This window comes from Delphinapterus leucas, chromosome 6 (assembly GCF_059928025.1).
Source record: "Delphinapterus leucas isolate spDelLeu-1000000601 "Yukka" chromosome 6, BTC_Dleu_Yukka2, whole genome shotgun sequence".
Taxonomy (NCBI): Eukaryota; Metazoa; Chordata; class Mammalia; order Artiodactyla; family Monodontidae; genus Delphinapterus; species Delphinapterus leucas.
This window is the reverse complement of record NC_143134.1, coordinates 63,312,311-63,338,286: the sequence shown is the minus strand read 5'-3', so window position 1 is coordinate 63,338,286 and position 25,976 is coordinate 63,312,311. Positions and strand designations below refer to the sequence as shown.

Here is a 25,976-nt window from a genome sequence, read left to right as displayed (position 1 = left end):
TAAAATAAAATCTTATAAAAACCATTTAAGAGAAAATCATCCACCAGCAATATTACCTTAATAAAGCTTCTATTTTATACTATTTTTAGTAGCTACTGTCCATTTATGTTTGCAATTCCAATTACATAATTTGGATTAAACTGATTATATTTTAACTTTGGTATATTAGTGATTTTCCCTAAGAATGGTATATAGTGATATTCCTTGCCTTTCACAAACACAACTATTACACCTTTCTCTAGCTTTATAAACATTTCCAACTTATGATGCCTAAATAGAGAGCTTTCTTCCTCAGAATGAAATTGTATACGAAATTTAAGTATTCACTGTAGTACTAAAAAAGTTATTAGATTATGATGAGCAAACCACAGGCACAAAAATATCTCCATATATAAAAATCATGAAACCAGAATGAATGTACAACTCGATAAAGCTGGGTAATTAACAGCCTTATGTCAGACAAAAGACCTCAGAATAAAGTAGCTTGTAGCCTGAACAATAGCCAGAATAACTCAAGGAGTGGGAAATGGACCCTGGAATAGTGGTGTAATTACTTGGCTAATTAATTTAAAGACTGTGGAGTAATGGATTCCATCCCTTCTCTCACAAGTGCCGGCACCCAGCATCTTCTAAAGGGCTAAAGCTACAGGCCACTTCCTAAAGGGTCAGTTTTGAAAGGGGAGAAGTAGCAGAATGTCCCAGGTAACCTAAAACACTGTCAAAGCAAATAATCTTCACTCCCAGAATATTATCTCACTAACAGTAAACTTGCTTAGCCATACATACTGCAACAGATATCAATTAACTTCTCATAGGTATCTATATTTTTCCTCAGGGAAACAGAGATTATCATCTGTGGATGACCAAACACAATTGTTACCAATAATAGTCAAACTAGATGGCTATTTATAAATGTGAATAACCAATGTAGCTGAAAAACATATATAAATATATAAAATGCAAATGCACATATTTATATTTGATTTGTTTCAATGAGATTAGACTATCAAGTTTTCTGTTTAAATATAAAAAATACATAACCATATGTTTTGATTTTTGCCTCTTTCCATGAGGAAAATAATGTGTCAATGATCTACTTCTGATTTAAAAAATAAATCTCATAACTGCTTAAACTTTTCAGAAAAGAGATCTTAGTTTAATTTTTAGTAACAATATATTCTTAAGGCAACCAAACAAATTATAGACTTATTAGGGCTTAAAAATTACCCATAAAACAAAGATATAATCTTCATATTCTGAGTGCATCTCAAGAATGTCATTAGAAATAATATCTGTAAGAATACCTCTATAATGTTGAATAGCATGTATCTTTCTGCAGCTGTATGAGGAAAAGGAACTATTTCTTATTTTAACCTTGTGAGATATCTTTCACAAGGAGGTAAAGAAATCCTATGGCTTTCAAAAACCTCAAAATTCTGGGATTCCATGAGTTAGCAATGAGAGTCAAACAAAACATGACTAAAATTCAGAAACTAAAATATAAAGAGAAGAGAAGCAGACTCAGTCTATGAGCAAATGGATTATAGAAAATGGAATGTTTTACACACCTAGCCTTTGAAAGCCTCTGCTAAAAACTTAAATAGGTGGGTGGTATTCTTATGAGCATTAATTTTAAGCTTCAACCTAGTCACTGAATATTCAAAAGGAGACTTACAACTAAGCTTGATAGTAAGAACTGGAGAAAGCTGTGTTTCTCTACATAATATTTCGGCACAGCTTTTGTAGGGGATGTCTTTGCTTTTATTTCTGAAGGAGGGGAGTTAGAAATCATGGATAGAGGCAGAGAAGGAAAGAGGGAACATCAGAAAGCTGAGAAATCTGATAGGAAGTTTGAACCTGTTGGGAGAAATTGCCAAAAGAATTCCTAACAACTAGGATACTTAATGGTAACATTCAGTTGTTTCTTGCCTAAAGATCTTTCTGAAGGTGAAGGGTGTGGCCATGATGATGACGTGCTTTCAAATCCCAGCTCTGCTACTTAGCTACATGACCCTGGGAGAGCCATTTAACCTCTCTCTGCTCAATTCTCTCATCTATAAGATGATGATAATACTAGGACCTAATTCATAGAATTGTTGTGAGGACTAATTGACCTAATACATTTAAAAATCTTAGACTGGCGCCTCTAAACATTTGGAAGATATGCGTACTGCTTTGAATTCCATAAATTCTTGGTGCTGAGCTTGCAGAGTAAGTACACGCTTACTTAGTTGAGTAAGACACTTGGTAATAGGGATTGGGGGATACTAGGTAATAGGGATGCGGTAAACAGACTGCCATCTAATCCTCCTCTGGCATCAGTGCTGGGAAAAAAAGGATTTCAGCCTCTGACTACTTCGGAAGCCTTATATGTTTAGTGGTTCTTGCTCTTAGATTCAAATATATACCTTTTATCTCTACACTAAACTCTTCTTGAGCTAGCTCGTTTATGGCCTTAATTACTATTTATCATGTGTTAATTCGAGCCATCCGATATACACATACAGACAATAAGTATGATCATTTTTTTCTGAATATTAAAGGATATTTCAATAGGAATATGAGAAAATGTAAAATTTTGCAATACATATGCTTCCAAGTGTTGCTTTTCTGTTGAATTCTGTTTATATATAGAAGCACATCCATCAGCAGCTTTGTACTGATTGCTCAGTTTTCTGCTGACAATGTCGGTGACGCAGCCAAAATGACTAAGCTAATACATTCAGTAGAGACAGGTGATACATATCTAGAAATATGTTTTTTTAAAAAAACATTTGTCTTGAAGATTTAGCTTAAGTTCTGTCTGTTCCCTCACTAATTTGAAAAGGGCTGGGGTTGGGGGGGCACTGAGTTAAAGTTGATAGTAATAAAAAAACAACAACACTTACTTTGCATTTGGCATCAAAACATTAAGATTCATGATACCCAAACTCTAAGAAAACCAAGGTACATCACTATCCAACACCTAACTTGAAAACAATTCTATGTACTGGTTAATATCCTAAGTACTCCTAAAAAAATATGAGCAAAAGTTCCTCTATATAGTGTTGATTTTTGTGTTTTGGAGAATTTGTATGTATCCAGCTATAGTGAATATATATATAGATATATATATTCAGACATTCAGGATGAAGGGAAACTATGATGACTTTGGAAGAAAAAGTTAAATAAAATGTGCTAAGGGAAGATCAACACATATACAAGAATTCAATCTCACAGTTCAAAGATTTGCATAATATTTCAGGGATTCAGAGGTTCTCTTCCTCCTTCAGCCTTTCCATGGATCACCTTGGAATAACCTCCAGAGGATTAAATTTCCTGCATCCAAATCCAAATAAACTAGAAAACTGTTTAATTGTAGGTAACATACAGCCTGACAAACTCTTGGTCTGTTGCTATGTTACCTCTAAGTATTGAATATGATGCTGTGAACCTTGTCCTATAAAAATTATGGGACCCAAACAGGATAAGTACCTGAATGAAGACCATTTCAAATGGAAGTAAGTTGAGCGATTACAGGCTTAAAGCCAAAATAGGCACAACTGTTGCTTCTTTCATTACGTACAGTTGAACTGACACTCAAGTTTTATCTCAGAATATACCTAGAATCACGTTAGCCTGGAAAGTATTTAAAGGATATTTAACCAAATGACCTGAAATAATAAAACAAAATATCTACTGGGTATCAAATCTTGGCCAACATAACTAACATATTTACGATCCAAGGTAAAGTAAAGATAATATGTGCCTATGTAGATTAGGGTTTTCCTTTATAGAGCTATGTACAATAAACCACTTAAAAACTGGGACACACAGCTATGCTGGAAAACAGTTTGGCAGTTTCTTGTAAGGTTAAAAGTTCATTTGCATAAGATCTAGAAATTGCACTTGTGGTTATTTATCCTAGAGAAATGAAAACTTATGTTCACATAAAAACCTATACGTAAATGTTCATAGAAGTTTAATCGGTTAGGAAAGAAACCAAATGGCCTTCAATGGTGAATGGATGAACACACTATGATACGGCGATACAAAAGTATACTGCTCAGTAATAAGAAGGTACAAAGTATGGCTATATGTAACAACTTGGATAGACCTCAAGGGGATTATGCTGAGTAAAAAGACAATCTAAAAGGCTACATATTGTATTATTTTATTTATTTATAACAAATCCTTAAGGTAACAAAACTAACAGTGATGGAGAACAAATCCATGGTTGCCAAGGGGTTAAGGTTAGAGGGAGATTGTGACTATGGAACAATAACATGAAGGAATTATTTTGTGACAAAATCTGTATCCTGACTGTGGTGATGGTTACATGAATAAATATATGGAATAAAATTTCATTAACTATAACCTCTCCTCTTTAAAATAAATGAGTGCATGTAGAAACTGGTGAAACCAAAATACGGTTTTTAGTTAACAGCAGTGTACTGATGTAAGTTTCCTGATTTCGCTAAAATACTTTAGTAGTGTAAGGTGTTATCATTGGGGGAAGCTGAATAAAAGGTACAAATGAACACTGTAAAATTTTTAACTATGAGGATGAACTACTTAAAAAGAAAATACCAGTCCCTCCCATCAAGAAACTTGCACAAGCCTCTTAGATAGCCTCATCCAGCAGACGGCAGACAGCAGAAGCAAGAAAAACTACAATACTGCAGCCTGTGGAACAAAAACCACATTCACAGCAAGACAGACAAGATGAAAAGACAGAGAGCTATGTACCAGATGAAGGAACAAGATAAAACCCCAGAAAAACAACTAAATGAAGTGGAGATAGGCAACCTTCCAGAAAAAGAATTCAGAATAATGATAGTGAAGATGATCCAAGACCTTGGAGAAACAATGGAGGCAAAGATTGAGAAGATGCAAGAAATGTTTAACAGAGACTTAGAAGAATTAAAGAGCAAACAAACAGAGATGAACAATACAATAACTGAAATGAAAACTACACAAGAAGGAATCAATAGCAGAATAACTGAGGCAGAAGAACAGATAAGTGACCTGGGGGACAGAATGGTGGAATTCACTGCTGTGGAACAGACTAAAGAAAAAAAATGAAAAGAAATGAAGACAGCCTAAGAGACCTCTGGGACAACATTAAATGCAACAACATTCACGTTTTAGGGGTCCAGAAGGAGAAGAGAGGGAGAAAGGACCAGAGAAAATATTTGAAAAGATTATAGTCAAAAACTTCCCTAACATGGGAAAGGAAATTGCCATCCAAGTCCAGGAAGCAAAAAAAGTCCCATACAGGATAAACCCAAGGAGAAACACAGTAATCAAACTGGCAAAATTTAAAGACAAAGAAAAATTACTGGAAGTAGCAAGGGAAAAACAACAAATAGCATACAAGGGAATTCCCATAAGGTTAACAGTTGATTTCTCAGCAGAAACTCTACAAGCCAGAAGGGAGTGGCATGATATACTGAAAGTGATGAAAGGGAAGAACCTACAACCAAGATTACTCTACCCCACAAAGATCTCATTCATGTTCGATGGAGAAATCAAAAGCTTTACAGACAAGCAAAAGCTAAGAGAATTCAGCACCACCAAACCAGCTCTACAACAAATGCTAAAGGAACTTCTCTACGTGGGAAACACAAGAGAAGAAAAGGACCTAAATAAACAAACCCAAAACAATTGAGAAAATGGTCATAGGAACATACATATTGATAATTGCCTTAAACGTGAATGGATTAAATGCTCCAACGAAAAGACATAGGCTTGATGAATGGATACAAAAACAGGACCCATATATATGTTGTCTACAAGAGACGCACTTCAGACCTAGGGACACATACAGACTCAAAGTACGGGATGGAAAAAGATATTCCATGCAAATGGAAATCAAAAGAAAGCTGGAGTAGCAATACTCATATCAGACAAAATAGACTTTAAAATAAAGAATGTTACAAGAGACAAGGAAGGACACTACATAATGATCAAGGGATCAATCCAGGAAGAAGATATAACAATTATAAATATACATGCACCCAACATAGGAGCACCTGAATACATCAGGCAACTGCTAACAGCTCTAAAAGAGGAAATCGACACTAACACAATAATAGTGGGGGACTTTAACATATCACTTACACCAATGCACAGATCATCCAAAATGAAAATAAATAAGGAAAAAGAAGCTTTAAATGACACAATACACCAGATAGATTTAACTGATATTTACGGGACATTCCATCCAAAAACAGCAGATTACACTTTCTTCTCAAGTGTGCACAGAACATTCTCCAGGATAGATCACATCTTGGGTCACAAATCAAGCCTCAGTAAATTTAAGAAAACTGAAATCATATCAAGCATCTTTTCTGACCACAACGCTATGAGATTAGAAATCAATTACAGGGAAAAAAATGTAAACAACACAAACACATGGAAGCTAAGCAATACGTTACTAAATAACCAAGAGATCACTGAAGAAATCAAAGAGGAAATAAAAAATACCTAGAGACAAATGACAATGAAAACACGAGGATCCAAAACCTATGGGATGCAGCAAAAGCAGTTCTAAGAAGGAAGTTTATAGCTATACAAGCCTACCTCAAGAAACATCTGAAATAAACAATCTAACCTTACACCTAAAGGAACTAGAGAAAGAAGAACAAACAAAATCCAAAGTTACCAGAAGGAAAGACATCATAAAGATCAGAGCAGAAATGAATGAAATAGAAACAAAGAAAACAATAGCAAAGATCAATAAAACTAAAAGCTGGTTGTCTGTGAAGATAAACAAAATTGATAAACCATTAGCCAGACTCATCAAGAGGGAGAGGTGCCAAATCAATAAAATTAGAAATGAAAAAGGAGAAGTTACAACAGACACTGCAGAAATACAAAGCATCCTAAGAGACTACTACAAGCAACACTATGCCAAAAAATGGACAACTTGGAAGAAATGGACAAATTCTTAGAAAGGTATAACCTTCCAAGACTGAACATGGAAGAAATAGAAAATACGAACAGACCAATCACAAGTAGTGAAATTGAAACTGTGATTAAAAATCTTCCAACAAACAAAAGTCCAGGACAAGATGGCTTCACAGGTGAATTCTATCAAACATTTAGAGAAGAGCTAACACACATCCATCTCAAGCTCTGCCAAAAAGCTGCAGAGGAAGGAAAACTCCAAACTCATTCTATGAGGCCACCATCAACCTGATATCAAAACCAGAGAAAGATACTACAAAAAAAGAAAATTACAGACCAATATTACTGATGAATATAGATGCAAAAATCCTCAACAAAATACTAGCAAACAGAATCCAACAACACATTAAAAGGATCATACACCATGATCAAGTGGGATTTATCCCAGGGATGCAAGGATTCTTCAATATATGCAAATCAATCAATGTTATACACCATATTAACAAACTGAAGAATAAAAACCATATGATCATCTCAATAGATGCAGAAAAAACTTTTGACAAAATTCAACACACATGAATGATAAATACTCTCCAAAAACTGGGCATAGAGGGAACCTACCTCAACATAATAAAGGCCATATATGACAAACCAACAGTCAACATCGTTCTCAAGGGTGAAAAACTGAAAACATTTCCACTAAGATCAGGAACAAGACAAGGTTGCCCACTCTCAGCACTATTATTCAACATAGTTTTGGAAGTTTTAGCCACAGCAATCAGAGGAGAAAAAGAAATAAAAGAATACAAATTGGAAAAGAAGAAGTAAAACTGTCACTGTTTGCAGATTCCATGAAACCATACATAGAGAATCCTAAAGAAGCCACCAGAAAACTACCAGAGCTAATCAATGAATTTGGTAAAGTTACAGGATACAAAATTAATGCACAGAAATCTCTGGCATTCCTATACACTAATGATGAAAAATCTGAAAGAGAAATTAAGGAAACACTCCCATTTACCATTGCAACAAAAAGAATAAAATATCTAGGAATTAACCTACCTAGGGAGACAAAAGGCCTGTATGCAGAAAACTATAAGACACTGATGAAAGAAATTAAACATGATACCAACAGATGGAGAGATATACCATGTTCTTGGATTGGAAGAATCAACATTGTGAAAATGACTATAATACCCCAAGCAATCTACAGATTCAATGCAATCCCTATCAAATTACCAATGGGATTTTTTACAGAACTGGAACAAAAAATCTTAAAATCTTTATGGAAACGCAAAAGACCCCGAATAACCAAAGCAGTCTTGAAGGAGAGAAACGGAGCTGGAGGCATCAGATTCCCTGACTTGAGACTAGAGTACAAAGCTACAGTAATCAAGACAATATGGTACTGGCACAAAAACAGAAACGTAGATCAATGGAACAAGATAGAAAGCCCAGAAATAAACCCATGCACCTATGGTCAACTAATCTATGGCACAGGAGGCAAGGATATACATTGGAGAAAAGACATTCTCTTCAATAAGTGGCACTGGGAAATCTGGACAGCTACATGTAAATGAATGAAATTAGAACACTTCTTAACACCATACACAAAGATAAACTCAAAATGGATTCGAGACCTAAATGTAAGACCGGACACCATAAAACTCCTGGAGGAAAACACAGGAAGAAGACCCTTTGGCATAAATCACAGCAAGGTCTTTTTTGATCCACCTCCTAGGGTAATGGAAATAAAAATAAACAAATGGGACCTAATGAAACTTAAAAGCGTTTGCAGAGCAAAGGAAACGATAAACAAGACAAAAAGACAACACTCAGAATGGGAGAAAATATTTGCAAATGAATCAACAGACAAAGGATTAATCTCCAAAATTTATAAACAGCTCACGCAGCTCAATATTAAAAAAACAAACAACCCAATCCACAAATGGGCAGAAGGTCTAAATAGATATTCTTTCAAAGAAGACATACAGATGGCCAAGAAGCACATGAAAAGCTGCTCAACATCACTAATTATTAGAGAAATGCAAATCAAAACTACAATGAGGCGTCATCTCACACCAGTCTGAAAGGGCATCATCAGAAACTCTACAAACAACTAATGCTGGAGAGGGTGTGGAGAAAAGGGAACCCTCTTGCACTGTTGGTGGGAATGTAAATTGATACAGCCACTATGGAGAACAGTATGGAGGTTCCTTAAAAAACTAAAAATAGAATTACCATATGACCCACCAATCCCACTACTGGGCACATACCCAGAGAAAACCATAATTCTAAAAGACACATGCACCCCAATGTTCATTGCAGCACTATTTACAATAGCCAGGTCATGGAAGCAACCTAAATGCCCATCGACAGATGAATGGATAAAGAAGATGTGGTACATATATACAATGGAATATAAGCCATAAACAGGAACGAAATTGGGTCATTTGTTGAGACGTGGATGGATCTAGAGATTGTCATACACAGTGAAGTAAGTCAGAAAGAGAAAAACAAATATCATATATTAATGCATGTATGTGGAACCTAGAAAAATGGTACAGATGAACCGGTCTGCAGGGCAGAAGTTGAGACAGAGATGTAGAGAACAAACATATGGACATCAAGCGGGGAAAGCCATGGGTGGGTGGGGATGGTGGTGTGCTGAATTGGGCGATTGGGATTGACATGTGTACAGTGATGTGTATAAAATTGATGACTAATAAGAACCTGCTGTATAAATAAATAAATTTAATTTAAAAATTAAAAATAAAATAAAAAGGAAGTATAAACATTAAGAATGTATGTGTAACTGTCTCTAGGTCCATCCACATCTCTGTCATACAGAGTGAAGTAAGTCAGAAAGAGAAAAACAAATATCGTATAGTAACGCTTATATGTGGAATCTAGAAAAATGGTACAGATGAACTTATTTGCAAAGCAGAAATAGGGTCACAGATGTAGGGAACAAACTTATGGTTACCAAGGCGGGAAGGGGTGGGTGGGACGAACTGGGAGATTGGGATTGACATATACACACTACTATGTATAAAACAGATAAGTAATGGGAACCTACTGTATATCACAGGGAACTCTACTCAATGATCTGTGGTGACCCAAATGGGAAGGAAATCTAAAAAAGAGTGGATATATGTATATGTAAAACTGAATCACTATGCTGTACAGCAGAAACTGACACAACATTGTAAAGCAACTATACTACAATAAAAAATGTATGTGCCAAAATTAATTTTAGAATGATTAGTCTGAACTTATTGCTGGCTCTAGTTAGATGTTAGTGTCTATTTATTATTGAAACAATTTCTAGTTTATGGCAATAAAACCAAAGCATAAGCATATGACCATTGCGTTCTTTTGTTGCTGTTGCTGTTTTCCATTAAAAGGTAGCAAAAGTGGGATGGAAGACCTCCAAATATTGCATGGAGGGTGTACTACCAAGTGGTTCAGATAATTAAAGATATCTCTTGGGTGTTGGTGGAAATATACTATATCAAATATATTCCAGCATAAAAGCTTTTTTTGGTAAAAATGTGGGTATCATGAAAATATTGATGGGTATGGAAAAGAAGGTATTTGTGAATAATTTCTGGAAATCATCCTGCTGTATCTCAAATTTTGCATTTGACTGTTGCTTTGATTTTAAATGAACTTTGATATTATTTCAAGACTTGAAAGACCATACTCTCCAAATATTTTAATCCACTGGGATTATGTGATGCAACCCTTTACATTGTTAACAGCAGTTATAAGTAAAAGTTTTGCATAATTTCCTTAAATATAGTCAAAGAATAGTGATCCATCTCCAAAAAATGCACATAACAAAATAGCCTACTATATTCCATATACCCCTAGATCATTCTCTAACATTTTACATATACATAATGTGCTTAGTTCTCCAATTAGATTCTAGCGTTTTAAGACAAAGTGTTTTTCCTACTTCTGTTGCATCTTTGTTATTCCTTAGCAAAGTTGATGAATGCATTTTTGGTCCATAAGAATTGCTTTGTTGATTATAGAAGCTAGTACTATATTGAATGCTGCTTCTAGAAAACAAATATTTCAAATTATATTGAATCATTTGGTCCAAATATATTGCTTTCTCAGGCTTTTGTCAGCAAAAATAGCTCAGTTTGTGTATTAAATTGTGAATAATTGCTACAATTTCCCCTACTTATCATTTTTTTATGAAGTAACTTAATTTTCACCAAATCTTTTATGCACAAATGGTTTAGTAACTTCCATTTTATAGAATAAGAAACAAATTCAAATAGGTTACATTACTGTCAAAAGATATTCCCTACTTTTAACCACTACTATCACTATACACATACTAGAAAGGCTAAAATTTATATATATTTATATATGTTATATGTATTTAACACACAAATATACACAAAATACATACATATACACACAAACACACTGACAATACAAAATACTAGCAATGATATAAAGCAATTAAAACTCTAATATATTGTAGCTGGGAATACAAAATGGTACTGCACCCTGTAAATTAGTTGGGCAGTTCCCAGAAAGTTAAACTAACATCTGCAAAATGCTGTAGAAAACCCATTCCAAGGTATTTATACAAGAGAAATAAGAGGTCATGTTCACACAAATACTTGTATGTAGCTACTTATAGCATCTTTATTCATCTGGGAAATTTGGATTTTATTTATTTGGGAAACAACACAAATGTTTTAAACTGAGTATATAGATTTTAAAAACTGGTACATTATGCAATGGACTACTACTCAGCATTAAAAAGGAACAAAATGTGGAAACACACAACTTGAATGAACCTCAAGGTGTTACATATATGTTAAATGAAGGAAGCCAGTTTCAAAGTGTTACCTACTCCACAGTTCCAGTGATATGGAACATGGTATGATCAAGCAATTCCACTCCTGGGTGTATACCCAGAAGATTTAAAATACTAATTCAAAAAGTTACATGCACCTCAATGTTCATAGCAGCACCATTTACAATAGCCAGGACATGAAACAACCCATGTGCCCATCAAAAGACAACCGCATTGGGGCTTCCCTGGTGGCACAGTGGTTGAGAATCTGCCTGCCAATGCAGGGGACTCGGGTTCGAGCCCTGGTCTGGGAAGATCCCACATGCCGCAAAGCAACTAGGCCTGTGAGCCACAACTACTGAGCCTGCGCGTCTGGAGCCTGTTCTCCGCAACAAGAGAGGCCACGATAGTGAGAGGCCCGTGCACCGCATTGAAGAGTGGCCCCTGCTTGCCGCAACTAGAGAAAGCCCTCGCACAGAAATGAAGACCCAACACAGCCAAAAATAAATAAATTAATTAATTTAAAAAAAGACAATTGGATTAAAAAGATACAGTGTGTGTGTGTGTATATATATATATATATAGTGGAATATTACTCAGCCACAAAAAAGAATGAAATACTGCCATTTGCAGCTACGTCAATGGACCTAGAGAATATTATGCTTAGTGAAATAAGTCAGACAGAGAAAGACAAATACTAAACACAATCACTTATATGTAGAATCCAAAAAATAATAACAATGAATGTACATACAAGACAGAAACAGACTCACAGACATAGAAAACAAACTTGGGGTTACTAAAGGAGATAAGGAAGAGGGGAGGGAAAAATTAGAGGTATGGAATTAACAGATACAAACTACTATATACAAAATAGATAAGCAAAAGGATATACTGTATAGCTCAGTAAATTATGCCCATTATCTTGCAAGAACCTACAATGGGATATAATTTACAAAAATACTGAATCACTATGCTGGACTCTTGAAATTAACACAGTATTGTAAATCAACTATACTTCAATTTAAAATTACAGTTAAAATTAATATTTCAAATTTATAGAGATATTTTGTTATAATTTCTTAAAATATTCTCTTCTTCCCCACCCACATGAGTATGTAACTAACCAAATGGAAACTGAAGAGCTCTACAACCATTTCTAAAATACAACTACTTTTTAAAAAGCAGTTTAAAAACTGATGAACAAATTTCCAAAGGTTCTATTATTTTGTTCTCTATTAATGTGATTTTAAATGCGACTCTGAATTTTATCTATGTGCAACATGAATGCAAAATGTCTATATAAGAGTTAATTGGATGAAAATACTTGTTAACCTGATCATTAGGCTTCCTGCGGTTAATACAGATTTACACTTGGCCATTGGAATTGACTTAAATTTCAGAAAAAAGTTGTTTCTGATTCTACTGACCTTTCTACTGTGTTTTATCTTTATTCAAATCAAAAGGATACTGTGGAACAAGAAAAAAATTACAAGGATATAGGACCAGCCTCTGACCATTACTACCGTATATCTACAATTGAATTTGCATCACAGCAATACCATCGAGTAACTATGGAGGTCACAATAGATGAGTGACAACAGTTTTGTAGCTCAGTTTGCTCATCTTTACCACGGGATGTAGAGTGTCAATTACCATTTCAGTGCTTACTGGGTGCTGGCTACCTGTTAAGTAGTTTTAGAGTTTGAATAGGTGGCAGGACAGTGTACTATATGAGCATACAAGTGATCCAAGTGGCAGAGACAAGGAGAGTTTGATGCAGGATTCATATATGTACATAATGTGTCTGCCATCTTACACAAATCACAGAATCTCTCTAAGTGCCATGCCTTCCCTTAACATGGGGGAATAACAGTAAACCTTAGCTCACAATGCTGTTAAGAGGATCAGAAACAGTTAATGGAAAAGCATTGTCAATTATAGATAAAATATATGTTTTGTCTTTTGGGGAGGGTACTTTTTAGGTAATCCCATTGTTTAAAAATACATGGACACTGTATACATACAGTAGGAATTCTGATTATAATACAAGTACAGAGAATACAAAAGAACACAGCAATAGAGAATAAAGAAACTTTCACTGTTTAATATTTTCAGTGCAGTTAATCTATATTATGCGTAAAGTTGTAATTAGAGAGTGCTTATATGAAAATAATTACTATTATAGGGACTTCACTTGAATCTTCAGGATCTGCCAACTAATTAGCTCATTCCAAAGACAAAATGATAATGTAACATTATCCACTTTCAGAAACTGACCCTTGCCACCTACACAATTAAGTATTTGTGAAAAGTATGATCTTGCTACATTCCATTAAATGCCAAGTAAACAAACTGAAGCGAGAAAAACATTTTACAAAGTAGTTAGCTAATTTGAACACACTTTCTGATATTATTCACAAAAGCATTTAGTCTGTATTTTTTCTCTTAAATCCTATGTGGTAATGATTAAAATTTAGTTTCTTATTTTATCTCCCTTAATAATAATTCCAAATTCCCAAGCACACATACTTTTTCAATTAAAAATATTAATCAAATTAGATACATTTCATTAGTAGCCAAGTGAAATCAACTAGTATTTAATAAGTACTCATACATAGAGTACACTAGGTCTCCAAGCGGATAAATAAAAGGAATAAACTATAAATTCTTGTCTCAAAGGGTGACAAGAATGAGTGTGGGCTATAATCTGAAAATAAGCTAAGAAAGTTTTATAAGGGAAAATTACCAAGTCAGTACCTAGAGAATAGATATGCAGAGACTATGATGAACCCATTATCAATTGGAGGCAAAAAAAACCCACAGGATTTATTGAGAATGATGTTAGACTGATTTAACGACTTTGGGAAAGGCAATAATGGGAGGTGTAACACAATAGGTTGCTTGGGACAAGGTTGTTTAGACTTTGGAATGCTAGGTTTGGGAGTTTTAATTTGATGTTTTCCATTTCTCTAAATGGAAAGTCACTTAAACTTTCTGAGGATAAATTTTTTTATCAGAGTAATAATGAAAAAACAAAAATGGAAAGGTCAAACTGGAGGGGTTTTTTTTCTTTCTTTTTTTAATGTGGGCAAAACATAACTAATGTTATAACTGCAGTGGTATTAGAAGAAAGGAAAGAGAATATGTATGTGAGAAACCCTGAAGAAATAGAGTCATTAGGATTTTAGAATGGAAGAGTTAAGAGAGAAGACAGAATTAGCTATCAAAATAGAAAAGCTTTTAACTCCAGGCAGCTTTGAGAATTGGAATATTAAGAAGATGAACTCCTCTGAGTGTGCAGGGGGAAGTATATTTAAAGCCTGTTGAACTTGAAGAAGCAGAATATTTAAGTGGAAATGTCTGAGGAATCACTGCAAATTGGGAAATGCAGAGTAAAACTCCAGAAAAACTAGCAAAGAGAATATTCTCCAAGAGAAACCTGAGGAATATTTATACATTATACATGAGAATTTTGAGAAGAAGCATCAAGGCGAGTTATATATTATGAGATTTAGAGGAAGCAGTATTTTTAAAACGAATGAAATGACCCATTGTGTTGCCCTCTACAGTGAAACCAAAGAAGGTGGGACAAAGAGGAGAGAACTGTTTGACTATTGGAAAGTCTGTGTTGATAGAATAAGTTCAGAGAAGTAGGGAAGAAACCCAGATAAAAAGGAGTTAAGAAATTAGTACTTGGTGAGCAACTGGAGGCAGCAAATCATGTACCATGCTTTCTAGAATGTTTACAATTCAAGATTTAACTAATCAGACAATCCTTGAAAGAGTTCTATCTAGCCAGAAAACAGAGTTGTCATTGAAGCTTAGAGTACTGCACACGTTAGGGCGACTGGAAAGTAAAATATTCTGAGGGGGTCATTGAGAATTTACGACACTGGTACAAAATGAGACTAAACAGGAAGTCATGACCTTAGAAGTATTGCTAAGAAATTATAACTTTCCCTCGAGTAGAAAGAATTACAGGACCCTAAGCAGGGGAGTGCTATTTATCTCAGTCAGTCACAAGATTAGCCAAGCTATTCCCTTAAGTTTACGCAAAAGGAGAAAGGCAGAGAAAATGAACACAGTCAATTGTCAACCATGGGACAAAAATCTATGTCTGTTTCTTCTAGTTTTGAAATTTCTGAACCCTCCAAGGATGGGAATTATGAAACTCATAAATACCCTGAATTTTAGGTTTATGTCATAGCCTGCCTCTAACTTAAAAAAAAAAAAAAAAAAAAAACAGTCTGGGTGATCTCTTAAGTTAAAGTAAGAGCAACTGTAAAAATGGTGGGAACGATTATTCATCGTACAAGGGACTTTATTTAGATCTGAGGCGTAAACCAGTATGACTCTGAGCAAGCCAATGGGCACGAAAAGGAAGGATGCTCAACAGAAAGGGCAGCATGGAACAGAGAGGCTCAAGGGAACTCCTCCCTGCATTTGAAGATATTGAATAATCTCTCCACAGCAGTAGAAAAAAATCCTCTCGCTGGAAAACAGCATGAATAAAAAATGACTGACTACGGTGCAAAGTAACCAGTCACTGGGGAATGATTTGCCTATATTACTAGCTTACAAAAATGGGCAAAATAAAATATAATCTTACACTCATTTCATTTGTTAGCACTTTCTGAAGAAGCACTTTAAATCCTGATGTGTATCAAGAATAAATACATCAATGTAGCTGTGCTATACATTTTATTGAATCCTATATGATGTACCAACACCCATAAATTTCAATTGCCACCCAGAGGGGAAAATCATCAGTTGTGAAAATAAACACTTTTAAAAATTACTGTGGGCTGGTTATTAGGGACAAACTTTCCTAAAATAAATGATCACACTTCAAATTCATGACCCCAAACTGTTGCTCTTCTTAGCTGTGAGATGGGCACCCACCAGCAGCTGTGTGTTAGGAGAAAGATACCTTTTTAAAGATCTGTTAATTTAACTTATGTAAATTAATTGGCTGAAACACAAAGTAATCGTGTACAATTTTACCATTTGGACGGCTTTATTCACTGAAAAGTCAGGTGTTGAAATACATTTAAAGATTTGTTTTTCTGTTCTCTGCTGGTGTGATGTGGGCAGATTCTCACTTGTTAATTATATTGTGTATCAAAAGTAGAAAAACTAAATTGAAAGAAATAAAATATTCTATAAGTATTTTTTGCATGGAAGCTTATGCCCACAAAGAAATACGGCACTTGCTGTCCCAAAACTTGCTCTGTGCTAATCGCAACCCCACAGTCACAAATTATTATGACAGAATTACTTCCTTTTGCAAATGCTGCTTTCTACTGTAATAAAAACTCTTATTACTCTACTGTCAGTATTCATCATTATGCAATAGCTACTTAAAGACACCTACCCAGAAACTCTCTAGAAAATTGTAACAAACCTTGACTCGTCATTTCAGAGAGCCAACATTCCAAGATAAAGTACTGACACCACTTAATGAACAATTCAGAATTGCTTATTTTTCAAACTATGCATGGTTGCAAATTCCAGCTTTACAACTATTCTTACACATAACACTAAGTTAAAAGACTAAATTTCAACTCACCAGTTACTCCTAAAATTTATAATGATGTGTACTTGTGAGAAACTGTGATTTCACAATTACTATTTCATAGACCTGATTCCTCAAACATGTTAGACATATAGAAGTTTACACCTCTTTTAAAAAACATTATGAATCTGCATCTTTTCTATGGATTTTAAACATCAAAATATACTTTTTAAATTCCTATTCTGATTTACATTTGGCATACTAAATATTGAATAATTTATAAATATATGTAAAGTTATCAAATTAGATATCTTTTTATACCTATTTCCAGATTCTAGTATTCTTGAGAACCCTGACCTACTAACACTGTCTGTCTAACCAACCCAGTTTTATGAGAAAGTGGATTAGCTAGTACCCAATGAAGTGATATGAAGGGTGATTTCTCTGAGATTTATTTGGTATGCTATGTTAACATAGCAGAAAGCTCCATAGATGGGAGCTGCATTGTGAGTTCAGGAATATTAACCAAGTCATATTATAAATTATACATCTTTACATTCCTATGTTATTTAAGCCTTATCTCCCACATTCATTTTAGAGGTCAAGAAATTTTATACAAAAGTTTATTTATAAATAAATAGTGTCAGACATGTATGAGACTTTGGACAAAAATTGAGTCAAAGAAAAATAGGGCCTATTTTGTTGAAGTTTAATGATCACAACAGATATTTATTAATCCAACCAATGCAGAATAATACAATTAGATAGTTGATTCTTTGAAGCAATGTATAGGGAGCTATGAGAGCTAAAGCAAAGGGGTCTGATCTAGTTTCAGGGCACATGGCGTTTAAGTGGAGAAATGATATGTGAGCAGGAGTTAAACTGATAAAGGGATGAAGTGGGGTGAAATTCTCAGCAGAGGGATGAGCAGGCCAAATAGACTGAGCCTGATGGACATGCTGAGTACAATCTAGTGCAGGCAGTATAGGTAGTAAGAAGAATATTTGCAGATGAGCCTGAGACATCCATAGGGTCTTAGATGTCAAGGCTAGGATCTTTGAGCTTTAACCTAATAACTGGCAAATGATTTTAAATGGGAAGGTAACATGACTAACTATAGCCACCTTTATGAAGATCACTGTGAATGCAGAAGTAAGTGGATTGGATAAGGAGGGCTGGGGTTGAGAAGGGATCATCTATAATTTTGTCAGTAAGAATGCTTAGGTGATTGTTATAGTAGAGTGACAATCTTGGCTAACCACATTGTTTTCTTCATTTCTCCAAGCTCTGAACACTGAATGACTCACGTCTCAGTAGCCTCTTTTCTTCTTTATGTATGCTTACTATCTAGATGCACTCACATCTCATGGTTTAAAAATCATAGATCATGATATCTCCCAAATTTGTGCCTAATCCATCAGCAAATCACATCCCCGATAAACACACAATCCAACCCTGTTTTGCCATCTCCACTCAACACCATGGTCCAAGTCACTAATTCCTCTTAGAACAGTTTGACAGCTTCTTAATTAATCTCATTTTGTCTACATTTCACCACTAAAGTGTATTTCAACAACAAAAACAAAAACAAATCATCTTATATCTTTTCCCATCTCAAAAACCCTCCGGTACATTTGAAATACATTCCAAATAAAATTTAATTTCCCTACTCTGGCACATTCTGTTTTCCACAAGGGCCTGCAATATTTACCATTTCACATGATCTTCGGGATCTTGCCACTTCTCCACTAAGAAACTAAATCCATATCTCTACCTCCTTGACTCCAGATGACTCAATGACTGGTTTGACCAAAAGAATAAGGCAGAAATGATGCTGTGCCAGTTCTAGAAATAGCCCTTACCTAACTCAGCAGCTTCCTCTCCCTGCTTCTTGGAATGCTCGATTTTAAAACTCTTGTTCTTGAAACACTCCTTTTAAACCCAGGCTCCATCTTACAGCTAGTTCACGACACATGAATAAGCCACACATAATAAGGCTGTTGTTTGAAAGTCCTAGATAAGCATCTAAGCATTAGCCTACAGCAGCCCAGCCAAGTGACATCTACATACCAGCTCAGATGAACTTTTGAATGAGTACAGGCCCACCTGACATCTGAGTAAACACACATAAGAAACGATGAGCATGAATACCACCTCCTAAAAAATGGTGATGTAGGAGAATCCACCTTCCCTGTCTCCCCACAAAGATCAATGATTGGACAGCTACCCAGGAACAAAAACTCCAGGCAACCTCTAGAGTTCACTTTGGAAGTTTTAGCACAGAAGAGAAAGAAGGCAACTTCATTTTACCTGCAGCCTCCCATCCCCCAAGCCATCATTGTTCAGTGTCAATAAGGAATTTCCCAGCTTGAAACATTTTTCTCTCACCAGAAAAAGAAGAGGTGGGTGAGCGATCAGCCTCTCCAGCCTCACATGCAGGGCACTATACGAAGGTTCAGCTTCGGTTTCACTCCACTCAGACCAGCAAAGCTGAGACGCGTGGAGACAGCTAGGGACAAGGAAGAAAAGCAGAGGCTGTTAGCAGACATGCAGTGGGAGGTATTATAGTTCGTATAGACCTTCTCTGCAGACAAACTCAGCAGATTTTTCCTCAGGGAGTCAATGGCCAGCACCGCCTCATGGTCCCACTGCAAAACTCACCCCCTTTTGCCCCACGGTTATCTGCATTTACTGGTATCAGCTACCTAAGTACATAAACACTCCCTTGCCACCACCACCCCTGCCAGAGCCCAGGACCCACACTGGCAGCCATCCAAGTTTTCTACAGCTGTGCAAGTATAAGATGCCAGCTGAGTTCCTTCCCACACCACTACCCCTCTAAACTGAAAGCCACTTTTGTAGCCAGTTCAGGCTTCTGCAGCTGTGCGAGTACAAGATACCAGCCTGGCGCCCCACCCTCTGGCTGACCCCCTACATCACCATGCAGCCTCATGTCTGTGCTTGGGTCTAGCCCCTCCTGCTATGCACCCACATGCCACCCACCTGATACCTGTCGTTGGTCTCCACTGCAGTGTGCACACACAGGAGAGTGGGTGTAGCCACAGAAGAGCACCCTAACTGTAAGCCCACAGTGGGCACTGGTCCTCCATCACTATGAGTATGTCTGAAACGAGCCCCTGCTGCTACACAGGCACTTGCAGCTGACATCCACAGCTGAGTGTCTGAACACCACTTGCTTTGGCTACTATCACTGCCTGCCTTTGTCCCTTGTTACTGGACCTGGAGGTGCCACTTAGAATCACAGCAGCTCTTACAGCTACTGTGGGTCCTCTGCAGTACTGGCCAAGAACCACATAGCTGTTGATACTGTGAAACACAGTGGCCAGAGCTGAAGAAATATCATGCCTCCCTGAAATCATTGCTACCATACATCCCTGAACACTTCATTCTGCACCAGTAGACCCAGGGTCACATCATCATCTATCATGCTCCCACCCATAGGTAAAAGGCTTCCTTTACTAAAGTCAGTCCATAAAGTCTGGAAAAGGTGAATGCTTCTTCAAATGCACAGAAGCCTATGCAAGTCTACAGGGACCCAAAAGAATCAGGGAAATATGTCTCTGCCAAAGTAATAGAGTAAGCCTCCAGGAATTGGCACCAAAGAAAAGAAGAATCAGAAATTGCCTGACAAAGAATTCAAAATAATTGCTATACAAATGATCAGAAAGCTATAAGGGAACACATATAAATAATTTAACAGTATCAGAAAAACAATACAAGAACAAATTGAGAAGTTCAGCAAAGAGGTAGAAAAAAAAAAGAAACAAACAGAAGTTTTGGAGTTGAAGATACAATGAGTGAAGTGAAGAATTTAACAGAGAGCTTCAACAGCAGACTTGAACAAGCAGAAGAGAGAATTAGTGAGCTTGAAGACAGATCAACCGAAGTTATCCAATCAGGCGAGCAAAAGAAAAATAATAAAAAGCAATGAAGAAAGTCTACATACTAATGGAATACTACAAAAAGAAATTATGTATACATCATTGCAGTCCCAGAAGGAGAAGAGAGGAGAAAGCAGTAGAAAGCCTATTTAAAGAAATAATGGCTGAGAACTTTTTAAATCTGGGAAGAGATTTGGACATACAAGTTCATGAAGCTAATAGGGAAACTCATAATTTCAATCCATAACAATTTTCATCAAAATATATAATAAAACTGTCTAAAACAAAAGACAAAGAATTTTAAGAACAGCAAAATAGGAAAAAAACAAAACAAAACCTCTTTCATAAAAGGCAACCCTCTTAAGGCTACCAGCAGATTACTCAGCAGAGACCTCGCAGGCCAGGTGAGTATGGGACGATATAATCAAAGTACTAAAACAAAGAAACTACCAACCAAGAATACTTTACCCAGAGAAACTGTCTTTCAGAATTGAAGGCAAAATGAAGAATTTCCCTAATTAAAAAAAATGTTGAGGGAATTCAACACCACTAAACCTGCCTTACAAGGAATGCAGAGAGGAATTCTTCAAGCTGAATCAAAAGCATGCTAATTAATTGCATTGAAATATAGGAAAATATACAACACACTGGTAAAGGTAAGCATATAGTCAAATTCAGAATACCCCAATACTCTAATATGGTGGTTTGACAACTAATTAACTTTGGTATAAAGGTGAAAGGACAAAAGTATAATAAATAGCTAAAGCTTCTACAATTTGTTAATGGATTACATAATATAAAAAGAGGTATGGTGATATCAAAAACATCAAGGGGGAACAGAAGGATAGAGGATTTGAAGGCAATTGAAGTTAAATTGTTATCAGCAGGAAATATAATGAGAATATATATATACACAAATACATATACATATATGTTTTATGTAAGCCTCATGGGAACCACAAAGCAAAAATCTACCATAGATATGCCAAAGATAAACAGAAAATAATCAAAGCAGACCACTAAGGAAAATCATCAATTTAAAAAGGAAAAAGAGCCATGGAACTGCAAAACAGCTAGAAAGCAATAAGATGGCATTAGTAAGCCCTTATAAGTAATTACTCTAAATGTTAGTGGATTGAATTCTTCAATCAAATGGCACAGTGGCTGGATAGATTTAAAAAACAAACAAACAAACAAAAAACAAGACCCAAACTTTGAACTGGCTACAAGAGATGCACTTCTGCTTTAAGGACACACATAACTCAAAGTGAAGGGATGTTAATAGATATTCCATTAAAGTAAAAACTAAAAGAGAGAAGGGTTAGCTATACTTATATTGGACAAAATGGACTTTAAGCCAACAATGGTAACGAGACAAAAGCGGTCATTATATAAAGATAAGGAGGTCAATTTATCAAGAAGATAAAACAATCATAGATATATATGCACTGAACATGAGAGCAACTACATATACTAAGCAAATAGTAATAGACTTGAAAAGACAAACAGCCAAAAATAATAGTAGGGGACTTCAATACTCAACTTTCAGCAATGAAAAAATCATCCAGACAGAAAATCAACAAGGAACCTTGGACTTGGACAATACTTCAGAACAAATAAAACTAATAGACATATACAGAACACTTCATCCCAGAGTAGCAGAATACACATTCTTCTCCATCACACACATAACCTTCTTCAGGACTAATCACAGATCATAAACCAAATCCTACCAAATTTAAGAAGATTGAAAACATACTAAGAGTCTTTTCTGACCACAAAGATGTAAAACTAGAAGCCAGTAACAGAAGAAGGTTGGAAAATTTACAAGTATATGGAGATTAAACAACATGCTACTGAAGAACCAATGAGTCAAAGAAGAAATAAAAAGGGTAATCAAAAACTATCTTGAAACAAATGAAAATGGAAGCAGAACGTATCAAAACTTGTGGGATAATGCAAAAGCAGTTCTAACAGGGAAGTTTACAGCAATAAACACCTACATTAACAAGAAAGGTAAAAAATAAACAATCCCACACCAAAAGGAACTAGAAGAAAAATGAATAAAGACCAAAGTTAGCAGAAGAAAGGATATAACAAAGACTTGAGCATAAATACATGAAATAGAGACCAAAAAACAATAGAAAACATCAACAAGCTAAAAAACTGGTTTTCTTAGAGGTAAAATTGACAAAACTTTAGCTAGACTAATTTAGAAAAAATAAAATCAAAAACGAAAGAGAAGATGTAACAATGATTCCATAGAAATACAAAGGATCATGAGAGACTATTATAAATAATTATACACAAACTTGATAACCCAGAAGAAATCAATACATTACTAGAAACATATAACTACCAAGATGAAATCATGAAGAAATAGAAAACATGAACAGACAAATTATGTGCAAGGGGATGAATCAGTAATCAAAAAACCTCCCAAAAGAGGAAAGAAAACTAGGTGGTTTCACTGGTGAATTCTATCAAATATTTAAAGAAGAATTAATGTCAATTCCTTCCAATTACTTCAAAAAAAAAAAAACTGAAGAGTAAACGACACTTCCAAATTCATTTTATGAGGCCTGTATTACCCTGATATTAAAGACAGATAAGGACACTACAGGAAAAGAACATTACAAACCAATATGCCTGGCAAAAATAAATGTAAAAATTCTCAACAAAATATTAGCTAACTGATTTCAACAGCACATTAAAGGATCATTTATTATAATAAAGTGGGATGTAACCCTGAGATTCAAGACTGGTTCAACATCCACAAATCAATATATGGTATATACCACATTAACAGAAGAAAGATAAAAATAATATGATCATCTTAACAGAGGTAGAAAAATCATTTGACAAAACATAACATCCCTTCATGATAAAAATGTTTAACAAATTGGATATAGAAGAAACATACCTCAACACATTAAGTGCCATATATGACAAACCTAAAGCCAACACAATGCTTAATAGTGAAAGCTTCAAAACTTTTCCTCTACAATCAGGAACAAGACACAGATGCCCATTCTCACCATTCCTATTCAACATAGTGCTGGATAGTCTAGCCAGAGAAATCGGGCAAGATAAAGAAATAAAAGGCATCAAAAGAGGAAAGGAAGAAGTAAAATTATCTTTGTTTGCAGATAGAAAATCCTAAACACTTCCCCAAAAGCCTGCTAGAACTAATTAATATATTCAGTAAAGTTGCAGGATACAAAATTAACATACAGAAAAGAGTTGCATTTCTATATGCTAACAACTTGACATTGGTCTTTGCAGAAATTTCCTCATTAAGACACCAAAAGCACAAACAGCAAAAGCAAAAATAAATAACCAGGATTACATAAAACTAAAAAGCTTCTGCACTGCAAAAGAAGCAACCAAGAAAATGAGAAGGCAATGTATGGAATGGGAGAAAATATTTCCAAACCTTCTATCTGATAAGGAATTAATATCCAAAATACATGAAGAACTCAAAAACAACAACAGCAACAAACAAATAGCTCCATTAAAAAATGGGCAGAGGGGCTTCCCTGGTGGCGCAGTGGTTGAGAGTCCACCTGCAGATGCAGGGGACACGGGTTCGTGCCCCGGTCCAGGAAGATCCCACGTGCCGCGGAGCGGCTGGGCCTGTTAGCCATGGCTGCTGAGCCTGCGCGTCCGGTGCCTGTGCTCCACAACGGGAGAGGCCTCAACAGTGAGAGGCCCGTGTACCGCAAAAAAAAAAAAAAATGGGCAGAGGAAGCAAATAGTTTTCTAAAGAAGACATATGGTACAAAAAAAGGTGTTCAGCATCACTAATCATCAGGGAAATGCAAATCAAAACTACAATGACCTATAGAGTGAAGTAAGTCAGAAAGAGAAAAACAAATACCATATGCTAACACACATACATGGAATCTAAAAAAAAAGACAAACTGGTTCAGATGAACTTGGGGCAGGACAGGAATAAAGACGCAGGTGTAGAGAATGGACTTGAGGACATGGTAAGGGGGAAGGGTAAGCAGAGACGAAGTGAGAAAGTGGCATGGACATATATACACTACCAAATGTAAAATAGATAGCTAGTGGGAAGCAGCCACAGAGCACAGGGAGATCAGCTCAGTACTTTGTGACCACCTAGAGGGGTGGGATAGGGAGGGTGGGAGGGAGACTCAAGAGGGAGGGGATATGGGCATATATGTATATATATAGCTGATTCACTTTGTTATACAGCAGAAACTAACACAACATTGTAAAGCAATTATACTCCAATAAAGATGTTAAAAAAAAAAAACCTACAATGACCTGTCACTTCACACCCGTTAGAATAGCTATCATCCCAAAGACAAGAAATAGTGTCGGTTAGAGTGTGGAGATAAAAGAAGACTTGTGTAACACTGGTAGGAATGAAAATTGTTACAGCCACTATGGAATACAGAATGGATGTTCCTGAAAAAGTTAAAAATAAAAATATCAAACCACCCAGCAATCCCACTTCTGGGTATATATCCAAAGGAACTGAAATCAGGATCTCACAGAGATAATGTACCCCCATATTCACCGCAGCATTATTCACAATAGCCAAGATATGAAAATAATGTGTCTGTCAATGAATGAATGAATGAAGAAAATGTGGTATATTCATACACAATAGGATATTATTGAGCCACGAGGAAAGGAAATCCCACCATTTACGACAACTTGAATGAAACTTGAGGGCATTAAGTGAAATGAGCCAGAGAAAGACAAATACCATATGATATCACATATGTGGAATCTAAAAAAGCTAAACTCGGAGAAACAGAGGGTGTTGGTTCCCAGGACTAAGTGTGGGGGGAAATGGGAAGATATT

The 25,976-nt window shown here is 35.7% G+C and overlaps 1 long non-coding RNA gene across 1 annotated transcript in view; it reads right to left on the bottom strand.

The window, feature by feature from the left end:
* LOC111174678 (uncharacterized) overlaps window positions 1-25,976 on the bottom strand; it is a 412,027-nt gene that overhangs the window by 232,300 nt on the left and 153,751 nt on the right. The window contains exon 4 of the long non-coding RNA XR_002644542.2: window positions 19,623-19,743. This is a non-coding gene — a long non-coding RNA (uncharacterized LOC111174678). The remainder of the gene's footprint in view (window positions 1-19,622; window positions 19,744-25,976) is intronic.